Genomic DNA, 12341 nt, shown 5'->3' with positions numbered 1-12341 from the left:
TTTGAAAGCATAATGAATGTTATCAGTGTTCATTTCTGATGAGAGGCAGTCCAGGCAGTGGAAGGGCATGATCCATGGTCCCACAAGCCCTGGCTTCTGACCCAGGTCACTGTGAGACCCTGAGCAAGCAAGAACTTGCTCCAGGCCTGTTTCCTTGGTCTCTGGGGGAAGCTAGCATGACAATCAGGCATGCTCCAGCCCCTCAGCTGAAACTCAGGCCCGGGTGCATTGTAAATGGATTTCCTCTTCCACACATGTGCTGCTGAATTCGATTTTTCTTCCTTTCTTCCTTCCTTCCTTCCCATTTCCTTACCTCCTTCCTTCCCTCCTTTCTATTCCCTTCCTTTTCTTTTCCTTTCTTCTCTCCTTCCCTCCCTCCCTTCCTTCTTTCCTTCCTTCATTCCTTCCTTTTTTCTCTCCCTTTCTCCCTCCCTCCCTCCTTCCTTCCTACCTTCCCATTCCCTTACCTCTTTCCTTCCCTTCCTTCCATTCCCTTCCTTTTTTTTTTCCTTTTTGAGACAGGGTCTCACTGTGTTGCTCAGGCTGGAATGCAATGGTGCAAGCACATCTCACTGCAGCCTCTGACTCCAGGGCTCAAGTGATCCTTCCATTTAAGCCTCCCAAGTAACTGGGACTACCAGTGCGCCCCACCACAGCCGGCTCATTTTATTAATTCTTGGTAGAGGCCGGCTCTCGGTATGTTGCCCAGGCTGGTCTCCAACTCCTGGCCTCAAGTGATCCTCCCACCTCAGCCTCCCAAAGGACTGGGATTACAGTCACCGCCCCCAAGCTCTTCTCCCTTTTGACTCATTTTGAGGCCCCTGTCGCAGGGTACAAGACCTTGGGAGTCGGGTGGGGGGAGCGGGGAGCGGGGCTTGTCTCCTAGTCTAGGGAACCACCGAGATGCCGGGCCTCCGAAGTCCTAGAGAGGGCTCTTTTGGCCGCGGACGCCGGCTGCACTTCCGGCCTTTGTGGGCAGTAGCGACAGCGGCCTGCGGTTGTCCGTGCTGTTTGTGCCTGCATGCGGCTGGGTGAGGAGTTCCTCGGCACTCCCAGCGAGAGGCGTCTGTCCCCAGGCACGCAGCGCCAGTCTCTCTCCGGTCCCCCTTTGTTCCCCGAGCCAGCTGGGAAGACTAAAAGGGCGGGGGCTGGGGGCGGTCCATAGTTCGACCCCTCTTTTGTGGCACACTTGGAACCTGCAGGCTGCCGATTTCCGGCCGACCCGGCTCCCACCAAAATCTATGCTGCTGTCCGTGGCAGCTCCTTTTGAAAATGGCCTGGTAGAAAGTCCGGGTTGTTGTACTGGAAAACGCACTCTGCATCCCTTGACGTGCACTTTTTATCATTCTCCAACGGGCACTTACTCCTAGTAGACGGCAAATGAAGATTCAGACAAGAGTTTTGCCTTTCCCAGCATGGGACACTCCAGCAGGGGTGCCGGTACTGACGTGGGTTCTCGGTTTACTCTGGGATAGCTTAAGAGAGACATGCAGGTGAAAAGCTTGTGGGCAGGGATCAGGGAAGTCTTCCACAAAGTGGCTTGTATTCGAAGGAGGGGTAGGAATTGGACACGTGGACGACATGCTCCACTATCCAAGAACATTCCAGATGGAGTTCAGACAAAAGCACAAAGTTCGAAAAGTGAGAAGTGCAGAGAAAGTGGTAAATATTTCGACACCATCCTGATAAATGGTTGTTTGTGGGTTTTTTTTTTTTCCGGACTTTTTTTTTTTTTTTTTTTTTTTTGGGAGGGGGGCAGTCTGGCTCTATTGCCCAGGTTAGAGTGCAGTGGCGCGATCACGACTCACGGCAACCTCCACCTCCCGGATTCAAGCAATTCACCTGCCTCAGCCTACCGAGTAGCTGGAATTACAGGCACCCACCACCTCACCCAGCTAATATTTGTATTTTTATTAGGGACAGGGTTTCGTCATGTTGGCCAGGCTGGTCTCAACCTCCTGACCTCAGCCTCCCAAAGTGCTGGAATTACAGGTGTGAGCCACCGTGCCCAGCCCCATCCTGGTAACTGTTTATTCAGTGTCGGGGAGTGGTGATTAAAGAATGTGTGACCACAGATCCCTTCTGCTAAAAATAGCCAAGCCCCTTAAAAAATAAAAGTTAAAATCTCTGGATTTGTTTTCTAGAAATAGTATAGCAGGAGAACTGACTGCCACTTACTAACCAATTTATTTCACCTTTCTGACTTTCAAATCCCTGATTTATAGAGGAATAGCAATAGTATCTTGTAATAGGGAGGAACAGATGAGGTTAATTTGTATAAAGCATCCACCACAGTGTGTGTGGCAGGCAGTAGTAATACGTGGGAGGTTTGTCATTGTCTTTACTATGAATAAGCATTAAAAATGTGATGTATCCCTTCCCATTATGGAGCCTCCTTCTCTGTACAGTAAGCAATGTGGGAAGATTCCAGAAAGTGATAAAGATGTATGTGGAACTGATAGTAACCTATTCAATCCTCACAAAATTTGGGACATCATAATATCTCTTATACCCATAAAACATCTTGTAGCATTTTTGTCTGAGTGAAAGCAAGCATGATAATATATATTTTTTTAAATAAATATGCTTTGTAAATCACTTTTTTGTTTTTTTGAGACAGGATCTGGCTCTGTTGCCCAGGCTGGAGTGCAGTGGCCTGATCTTGGCTGACTGCAGCCTCTACCTCCTGGGCTCAAGCCTCGGCCTCCCAAAGTGCTGGGATTACAGATGTGAGCCACCACACCTGGCCCTTTCTTTCTTTTGTGTCTCTGGATTTGTCTTTGTGGAGAGGGGACCAGATAGGTCTTTTTTTCCTATGACCAATTATTAAACCCATGTTCCTTATTTTTCTGTTTGAAAGCCCCTGCCTGGCACTCAAGCCCAAAGCTAATAGAGTTGGGAAAACTACCCAAAACTATATATATATATTTGCAATCAAAACTTCAAGAAAAAGCAGTAACAGTCCTCATTAAAGATGTTAGCACTGGCCAGGCGTGCTGGCTCACGCCTGTATTCCTAACACTTTGGGAGACCAAGGCAGGAGGATGGCTTGAGCCCAGGAGTTCAAGACCAGCCTGGGCAACATGGTAAAACCTCATTGCCACCAAAAAATAAATACAAAAATTATCTGGGCATGGTGGCACATGCCTGTAGTCCCAGCTAGTCAGGAGGCTGAGATGGGGGGATTGGTTGAGCCCAGGAGTTTGAGGCTACAGTGAGCCATGATCACTCCACTGAACTCCAGCCTGGGCAATGGAGGAAGATGCTGTCTCAAAAAAAAAAAGAAAAAGATAGGAGCTTTCCTTACACATCTTCTCTGTCCATTCACATGTCTGTTGTAACTGAATCACAGGGTTCAGTCACTCGCCGTTTGCAGAGTCTGATTAACAAGAACAAGATGTGGTATAAAGTGACTTTTTCTTCCAAAGCTAGCTTAGGGGAAGAAGTACAGGCTTCCTGCCTCAAGGGTGTCCCTTCAACTCTGGGGCAGAAAGCAGGGACTATTAAAAGGGGACTTGGCACGAATGGCATGCAGGTGAGGGAGCAAGCAGGTGGGGGGTCCACAAAACTCACTTTGGTGTCTTAACCAGGTTGTCTAGTTGGCACTTGCATGGGCAGAACTAGGTTGTAAAGGTGGCCAAAACTCCCCAGGTGGAAGAGAGTTTCAAGGCGGGCACCCTTTGGGTTGTAAATGGACTGTTGTCCTCGAGGTGGTCTCCTGGTGGGAGTGAGTTCCATTCTGAAGCTTCTCAGCGTGCAGTTAGATAAGCTTGCCCTATTGGGAGTGTCTGATGAAGGAAAAGAAAGAAGTTACAATTGCATTCCTAAAGAGCTAAGTAGGAAACAGGGGAACAGGGGGAGAAAGAGAAAAGAAGAAAGAAATAATAATAAAATAAAATAATAACTCATTCTATTTCTCTTAGAAAATAGGGGTACTCAGTTACAATGTGGGGCTGTCAGGAGCCAACCTCAGGTCTGGGCATGGGCAGACTTTCTCCATTATGTGCTCCCCTTAGATGATCTGGTGGGAATAGGACTCCCAATTGTCAGTATCTGTAGCTTTTTTTTCTTTCCTCTGTCACCCAGGCTGGAGTTCAGTGGCATGATATCAGCTCACTGCAACCTCCACCTCCCTGCTTCAAGCAATTCTCTGGCCTCAGCCTCCCGTGTAACTGGGATTACAGACGCGCACCACCACACCCAGGTAATTTTTGTATTTTTAGTGGAGACAGGGTTTCACCATATTGTCCAGGCTGGTCTCAAACTCCTGACCTCAGGTGATCCACCTGCCTCAGCCTCCCAAAGTCCTGGGATTTCAGACGTGAGCCACCATGCCCGGCCAGTATCTGTAGCTCTTATCCCTGGGTCAGTTTCTCCAGAAGAAAACCCTCTAGTATCCTTCCTGAAGAGTCCAAGCCCAGCTGCCACTCTGTACCAACAGAAGTAAGGACTTAACCTTTGAAAGGAGGAAGGCTAGGGCTGTCCACCCACGGTGAGTCTGAAATCCTACACCCCTCAGGCCAGCAATCAGACCCTGCTGGCCTGAGGAATCCCGAGCACAGTTGAGGTTGTGGACGCTACAGAGAAAACAAAAGGATTAAATAGATATTTACTTCCTGAATGGTGAGACCCTCTCCTGACATTTTGGCGCACACCTGTAATTCCAGTTACCCAGGAGGCTGAGGTGGGAGGATTGCTTGAACCCAGGAGGCGGAGGTTGCAGTGTGCCGAGATTGTGCCACTGCCCTTAAGCCTGGGTGAGAGAGCAAGACTCCATCTCAAATAAAACCAAAAAACTAATTTTTGTCTGTAGACGTAAGGGTCGCTGGCTCTTTCTCCCTCATGCAGCCTCCAAGATGTACCATGGAAATTTAGACATTTATGGATTGCCTTGGAATGGAAAAGGTAGTAACAGCAACTCTGGGAGTTCCTGCCAAGTTCTACCCCAAGTGGAACAAGTTCCTGATTGTTCCCTTCCCTGGATTTTAACCAAGGTGATAAATAAATACAGTGAGAGGGGATATCTGGGAGAGGTAGAGGCTTTGACTCCAGACCTTGAGCTTATTGAAGTCAGAAACTTTGTCCCTGAGAAATAAAAATAGTTTTTGGTTTTCTTTTTCTTCTTTTTTTCCCATGGGTTCAAGTGATCCTCCTGCCTCAGCCTCCCAAGTAGGTGAGACTACAGGTGAATATCACCACACCCGTCTTAATTTTTTATGTTTTGTAGAAACAGGGTCTTGCTGACTGGACATGTGGCTCATGCCTGTAATCCCAACACTTTGGTAGGCCGAGGTGGGTGGATCACCTGAGGTTAGGAGTTCAAGACCAGCCTGACCAACATGGTGAAACCCTGTCTCTACTAAAAATACAAAAATTAGCCGGGCATGGTGATACATGCCTACAATCCCAGCTACTTGGGAGGTTGAGGCAGGAGAATCATTTGAACCTGGGAAGCAGAGGTTGTAGTGAGCCAAGATCACACCATTGCACTCCAGAAAAAGAAAGAAAGGGAGGGAGGGAAGGAAGGAGAGAGGGAGGGGAGGGAGAGAAAAGCAAAGAAGAAACAGGGTCTTGCTTTGCTGCCCAGGCTAGTCTTGAACTCCTGGCTCAAGCAATCCTCCTACCTCAGCCTCCTAAAATGCTGAGATTACAGGCTTGAGCCACCACCCTTGCCCCACTTTTCTTAATTGCAGGGACAGGATGGGAGTTTGGAATACAAAAGAGCTGTTCCTGCTACTTACACGTGCATATTTTTGAGCAAGTCAATTCTCCTAGCAAAGCCTTAATGTCTTTATCTCTAAAATGGGGACAAACGACCCTACCTCATTGGGTATTTGTGTAGATAAATAACACATAAAAAGTCCCTTTCACATCAAGGATGCTCAAAAAAATGGCAGATATTATCATTCTGATTTATGTAGACAGGGAAACTCTGAGACATTAAGGCACCATCCAAAGGACACACAGCTCATTACGGGTAGGAGCAAGAATACAATTGGTTTTCTTGACTCTCCAGCTATTAGTCTTGCTTCTACCCTGTACTACTTGAAGAAGGGGCTTTAGTTTTATTTATTTATTTATTTATTTATTTATTTGAAATGCAGTTTTGCTCTTGTCGCCCAGACTAGAGTGCAATGGAGCCATCTTGGTTCACTGCAACCTCCACCTCCCGGGTTCAAGCGATTCTCCGGCCTCAGTCTCCCAAGTAGCTGGGATTACAGGCACCCACCACCATGCCTGGCTAATTTTTGTATTTTTTTTTTCTTTTTTGAGATGGAGTCTGGCTCTATTGCCCAGGTTAGAGTGCAGTGGCGCGATCACGACTCACGGCAACCTCCACCTCCCGGATTCAAGCAATTCACCTGCCTCAGCCTACCGAGTAGCTGGAATTACAGGCACCCACCACCTCACCCAGCTAATATTTGTATTTTTATTAGGGACAGGGTTTCGTCATGTTGGCCAGGCTGGTCTCAACCTCCTGACCTCAGCCTCCCAAAGTGCTGGAATTACAGGTGTGAGCCACCGTGCCCAGCCCCATCCTGGTAACTGTTTATTCAGTGTCGGGGAGTGGTGATTAAAGAATGTGTGACCACAGATCCCTTCTGCTAAAAATAGCCAAGCCCCTTAAAAAATAAAAGTTAAAATCTCTGGATTTGTTTTCTAGAAATAGTATAGCAGGAGAACTGACTGCCACTTACTAACCAATTTATTTCACCTTTCTGACTTTCAAATCCCTGATTTATAGAGGAATAGCAATAGTATCTTGTAATAGGGAGGAACAGATGAGGTTAATTTGTATAAAGCATCCACCACAGTGTGTGTGGCAGGCAGTAGTAATACGTGGGAGGTTTGTCATTGTCTTTACTATGAATAAGCATTAAAAATGTGATGTATCCCTTCCCATTATGGAGCCTCCTTCTCTGTACAGTAAGCAATGTGGGAAGATTCCAGAAAGTGATAAAGATGTATGTGGAACTGATAGTAACCTATTCAATCCTCACAAAATTTGGGACATCATAATANGATCTTGCTCTGATACCCAGGATGGAGTACAGTGGTATGATCATAGCTCACTGCAGCCTCCAACTCTTGGCCTCAAGTGATCCTCCTGCCTTCATCTCCTAAGTAGCTCAGACTACAGGCACATGCCACCACGCTCAGCTAATTTTTGTATTTTTTGTAGACACAAAATCTTGCCGTGTTGCACAGGCTGATCTCAAACTTCTGGTCTCAAACAATCGCCCCGTCTCAGCCTCCCAAATTGCTGGGATTCCAGGTGTGAGCCACCATGCTCCACTCCAGTTCACCCCTTTTGTAACACCAGCCTCCCTGCTACCTTGTTTTCTGCTGCAGACAACAGGCCCCCTCCTCTCACAGCCAGACCTTGGCAAAGCTTACTTTTCTGTACTGCATGGTATAGGAGGTATTGGTGAGCACCACCCCTGCCCTACCTACCCCCTCCTCCCAACTCTTTCCCCATCCATCCCTGCCCCCAGTCTCACCCCCTCCAGATGCAGGCTGCCTTCCACTGAGCAGAGCTGCTCTGCCAGAGCAGTTACAAAGATTCTTTGTAATGTGTTTACAGGAGGAGAGCATGAGAGTGGGGCCTGGCTGTACTGATGGGCCCACCAGGCCTGTTTACACAAGCAGAGAAAGAGCCAAAGCAGATGACCCTGTAGCTCAGGGACCTAGATTAAACACATAACCAAAGTCCAGAGCCCCATGCCCCAGCCGCCCAGTTTCTGGGCTACACCATACAGAAGCAGCATGGAGGAGCCTCTTGACCCAGGGAGGGTTGTTGAATCGGCTGGGTGAGAGATGTTTGCACAGGGAGGGAGCTAGCAGGGCCATCTGGCTGTTCTCCTGCTCAGCGCTGGGCCATTTGCAGGTCAAGCACCCTCAGGGTTCCAGGGCCCCTGGGAAGGCAGCCCCAGCCAATACCATTTCTTCTTTGGGGAAATTTCTAAAACATTATTATTTTTACACTTTTTTCTCCCAGTAATTACACCCAAACCAAATAAACTGTGAAGTTTTATTTTGCAAGGTGGTAAGAAATGCGGTTCTCCGCATTTAAAACGTGGCAGTGGCTGGCACTTAAAGTCCTCTGCAGTTTACAAAGCATTGACACCTCTACAATGTCATACCATGTTCAGGGTAGCTAAGTGGGTAGCTACTGCCAAAATCATCCCTATTTTACAGATAAGGGAGTCGAGACTTAGAGAGGTCAGGTCATTTGCACAAACTAAGTGCCAAACAAGATGCGGAGGCTGGAGAGTGACTCCAGATTTTACACCCCTTCTACTCTGACACTTTCCTCTTTGTTGGGCTGAAAAATAAGGCAAGAAGAGAGCTTGTTTCAACACATAATCGCCTTGCAGGTGGCTCCCAGTAGAGAGTGTCACATCTCAGACATGCTGGAAGCAAAAGTGGTCAGCAACAAGGGGCACCTGGGGTTCCCCCAAGGACACCACCCGTGGGGCATTCCCTGCACCCCACTCAAAGCCTTCCATAAAGAGGCCAGACGCAGTGGCTCACACCTGGAATCCCAGCACTTTGGGAGGCCGAGGCGGGTAGATTACCTGAAGGCAGGAATTCGAGACCAGCCTGGTCAACATGGTGAAACCCCATCTCTATTAAAGATATTAGTTAGTTGGGTGAGGCAGCAGGCACCTGTAATCCCAGCTGCTGAGGAGGGTGAGGCATGAGAATCACTTGAACCCTGGAGGCAGCGGTTGCAGTGAGCTGAGATCTTGCCATTGCACTCCAGCCTGGGTAACAGAGCAAGACTCTGTCGTTACCCCCACCCCCGCCCAAAAAAAAAGAAATGAAAAGGAAGAAAAAACCTTACATTTGAGAGACTGAACCCCAACTGTGTGAAAGTGCATTAAACATACACAGAGTATCCCACCACCAGCTGAAATCATGCAGACAAGAAAAGGAACGTGTTATAGAATCACAGAAACTTTCCTCCAAGTTCCTTTGCTCTTGCCTCCTCTTGGCTTTGTCTCCCCTGCATTCAAACCTGCACAATACCTGAGTCCCCATTAGTGCTCTAGCTACTTCCTTCCAGTTCTTTATCCTCCCTTTTACAACCCAAAACACCAAACCTACCCGAAAGGAATCATCATTCCATCTTTTTTTTTTTTCTGGAGACGGGGTCTTGCACTGTTTCCCAGCCTGGAGTCCAGTGGCGTGATCTTGGCTCATTCCAACCTCTATCTCCCAGGTTCAAGCAATTCTCCTGCCTCAGCCTCTTGAGTAGCTGGGATTACAGGCACGTGCTGCCACACCTGGCTAATGTTTTTTTACATTTATTTTTAGTAGAGATGGGGTTTCACCATGTTAACCAGGCTGGTCTCGAACTCCTGACCTCAAGTGATCCACCAGCCTCGACCTACAAAAGTGATGGAATTATCGGTGTGAGCCGCACTCAGGCTGTGTTTATTTATTTATTTTGAGACAGTCTCACTCTGTTGCCCAGGCTGGAGAACAGTGGCACGATCTCTCCACCTCCTGGGTTCAAGCAATTCTTGTGCCTCAAGCTCCCAAGTAGCTGAAATTACAGGCATGTGCCACGACACCTGACTAATTGTTTTGTGTTTTAGTAGAGACAGGGTTTCACCATGTTTGCCAGGCTGGTCTCGAACTCCTGACCTCAAGCGATCCATCCACCTCAGCCTCTCAAAATGCTGGGATCACAGATATGAGCCACCATCCCCGCCCCAACCCAATTTATTCTTTAGTGATCACTTTTCTGTAACAACTGTGTGACTGTGTTTTGCAGCTTTTAAAATACTTTTTTTTTCTTCTTTCTTTTGAGATGGAGTCTCACTCTGTCACCAGTAGAGTACAGTGGTGCAATCTTGGCTCACTGCAACCTCTGCCTCCCAGGTTCAAGCGATTCTCCTGCCTTAGCCTCCCAAGTAGTTGGGACTATAGGTGCGCGCCACCATGCCCAGATAATTTTTCTATTTTTAGTGGAGATGGGGTTTCACTATGTTGGCCAGGATGGTGTTGATCTCATGACTTTGTGATTGCCCGCCTCAGCCTCCCAAAGCGCTGGCCCTTAAAATACTTTTTTATTTTTTTTATTATTTTTTTATTTTTATTTTTATTTTTTGAGACGGAGTTTCGCTCTTGTTACCCAGGCTGGAGTGCAATGGCGCGATCTCGGCTCACCGCAACCTCCGCCTCCTGGGCTCAGGCAATTCTCCTGCCTCAACCTCCTGAGAAGCTAGGATTACAGGCACGTGCCACCATGCCCAGCTAATTTTTTGTATTTTTAGTAGAGACGGGGTTTCACCATGTTGACCAGGATGGTCTCGATCTCTTGACCTCGTGATCCACCCGCCTCGGCCTCCCAAAGTGCTGGGATTACAGGCGTGAGCCACCGCGCCCGGCTAAAATACTTTTACACATGTGTATAGAGGTACCTTCATACAGAGTCTCATTTAGAAAACTTCACCTCCCCACAGGATCTGTGTTCATTTCCTGCCTAAACTGCTAAAGGTGGCTTGTTTGTTTTTTTTTTTTATCTTCATCTTCAATGTGCCCGAATTCTTTCTGCTATCATGCTTTTAACCAGCTTACATTGAGATCTTTCATCACCTTCCTGATAACGTGCTATTTATAAGTTTTCTCTTTTATTATTATTATTATATATATATTTTTTGAGACAGAGTTTTGCTCTTGTTACCCAGGCTGGAATGCAATGGCGCGATCTCGGCTCACCGCAACCTCCGTCTCCTGGGTTCAAGCAATTCTCCTGCCTCAGCCTCCCGAGTAGCTGGGACTACGGGCGTGTGCCACCATGCCCAGCTAATTTTTGTATTTTTAGTAGAGACGGGGTTTCACCATGTTGATCAGGATGGTCTCGATCTCTTGACCTCATGATCCATCCGTCTCGGCCTCCCAAAGTGCTGGGATTACAGGCTTGAGCCACCGCGCCCGGCCTATTATTACTTTTTTTTTTGAGACGGAATTTCGTTCTTGTTGCCCAGGCTGGAATGCAACGGCATGATCTTGGCTCACTGCAACCTCCGCCTCCCGGGTTCAAGCAATTCTCCTGTCTTGTCCTCCTGAGTAGCTGGGATTACAAACATGTGCCACCACGTCCAGCTAATTTTGTATTTTTAGTAGAGATGGCGTTTCTCCAAGTTAGTCAGGCTAGTCTGGAACTCCCAACCTCAAGTGATCCACCCACCTCGACCTCCTAAAGTGTTGGGATTACAGGCCTAAGCCACTGTGCCCAGCCCTATTTATGAGTTTTCAAGTACTCTTTCTACTTTGAAGCCCTGACTTCTCTTCCCCCCACCAAAAAATGTTAAGTAGCCCTCTCCTTTATCCTTCTTTATTCTCTCTCTACATTCACTATTTGTTTGTTTGTTTGAGATGAAGTCTCACTATGTTGCCCAGGCTGGTCAAACTCATGGGCTCAAGCCATCCTCCCACCTCAGCCTCCCGAGTAGCTGGGATTATAGGCATGAATAACCACACCAGTTCTTCTCTCGCTACATTCATTACCACCATAGATTGTTTTTTTGTTTTGGGTTTTGTTGTTGTTGTTGTTGTGTTGTGTTTAGTTTTGTTTTGTTTTGGTTTGGTTTGGTTTGGTTTGGTTTGGGACAGAGGCTCTCTGTTTTGCCCAGGCTGGAGTACAGTGGCATGATCTTGGCTCACTGCAACCTCTGCCTCCTGGGCTTAACCGGTTCTCATTCCTCAGCCTCCGGAGTAGCTGGGACTACAGGCATGCACTACCACACCCAGCTAATTTTCGTATTTTCAGTAGAGACAAGGTTTCACCATGCTGGCCAAGCTGGTCTCAAACTCCTGACCTCAAGTGATCCACCATACTCAACCTCCCAAAGTGCTAGGATTACAGGCGTGAGCCATGCACTTGGTCCACCATAGATTGTTCAGATCAGACTGTGACTCCTGGAACCAGATGTTGGAAGGATCATGTTGCAGGTAAATGACAGCTTACTTCCTGGCCACTGCCCTAGGCTGTCTCTGGATATGTTTGCACATCCACCCTGTGCTGCCTTATGCCATAGGCATCTTGGAGTAATGACAGTTCTTTTCCTTTGTAAACTATTCAGTTATTTAGAGGAAGTTCCAAGTTGGTCCAGCTGCTATCCAGATTCCAGCCCAACTCTGAGATGTGTCCCCATGCTGTGTGTTCTCTGTCCTCTGACATTTGTCTTTACCAGAGGCAAAACTTGGCAGGCCCTGCTAGAAATGACTCCCAGTTTGCATGTGATGGAAACCCCAGGGATCAAAGAAGTTTGAGCATACGTCCTAAGGTCGAATCCCAGGAAATTTTTTTTTTTTTTTTTTTTTTT

At 47.5% G+C, this 12341-nt stretch overlaps 1 protein-coding gene across 2 annotated transcripts in view; it reads left to right on the top strand.

Annotated features, from left to right (window-relative positions):
- The first annotated feature begins 1368 nt into the window (after positions 1 to 1368).
- ZKSCAN1 (zinc finger with KRAB and SCAN domains 1) overlaps positions 1369 to 12341 on the top strand; it is a 44926-nt gene continuing 33953 nt past the window's right edge. Inside the window, exons 1-2 of one of the 2 annotated variants that reach the window (XM_037740325.1) lie at positions 1369 to 1662; positions 4849 to 4994. The gene's annotated coding sequence lies outside the window, so the exon portion shown is untranslated. Of the gene's footprint in view, positions 1663 to 4168; positions 4205 to 4848; positions 4995 to 12341 lie in introns of those variants that run through there. The other variant, XM_037740326.1, reaches the window with a different exon arrangement.

Source organism: Cebus imitator, unplaced genomic scaffold (genome assembly GCF_001604975.1).
Source record: "Cebus imitator isolate Cc_AM_T3 unplaced genomic scaffold, Cebus_imitator-1.0 Scaffold82, whole genome shotgun sequence".
In the NCBI taxonomy this organism is placed as follows: Eukaryota; Metazoa; Chordata; class Mammalia; order Primates; family Cebidae; genus Cebus; species Cebus imitator.
This window is presented reverse-complemented; position numbering and strand designations above follow the sequence as displayed.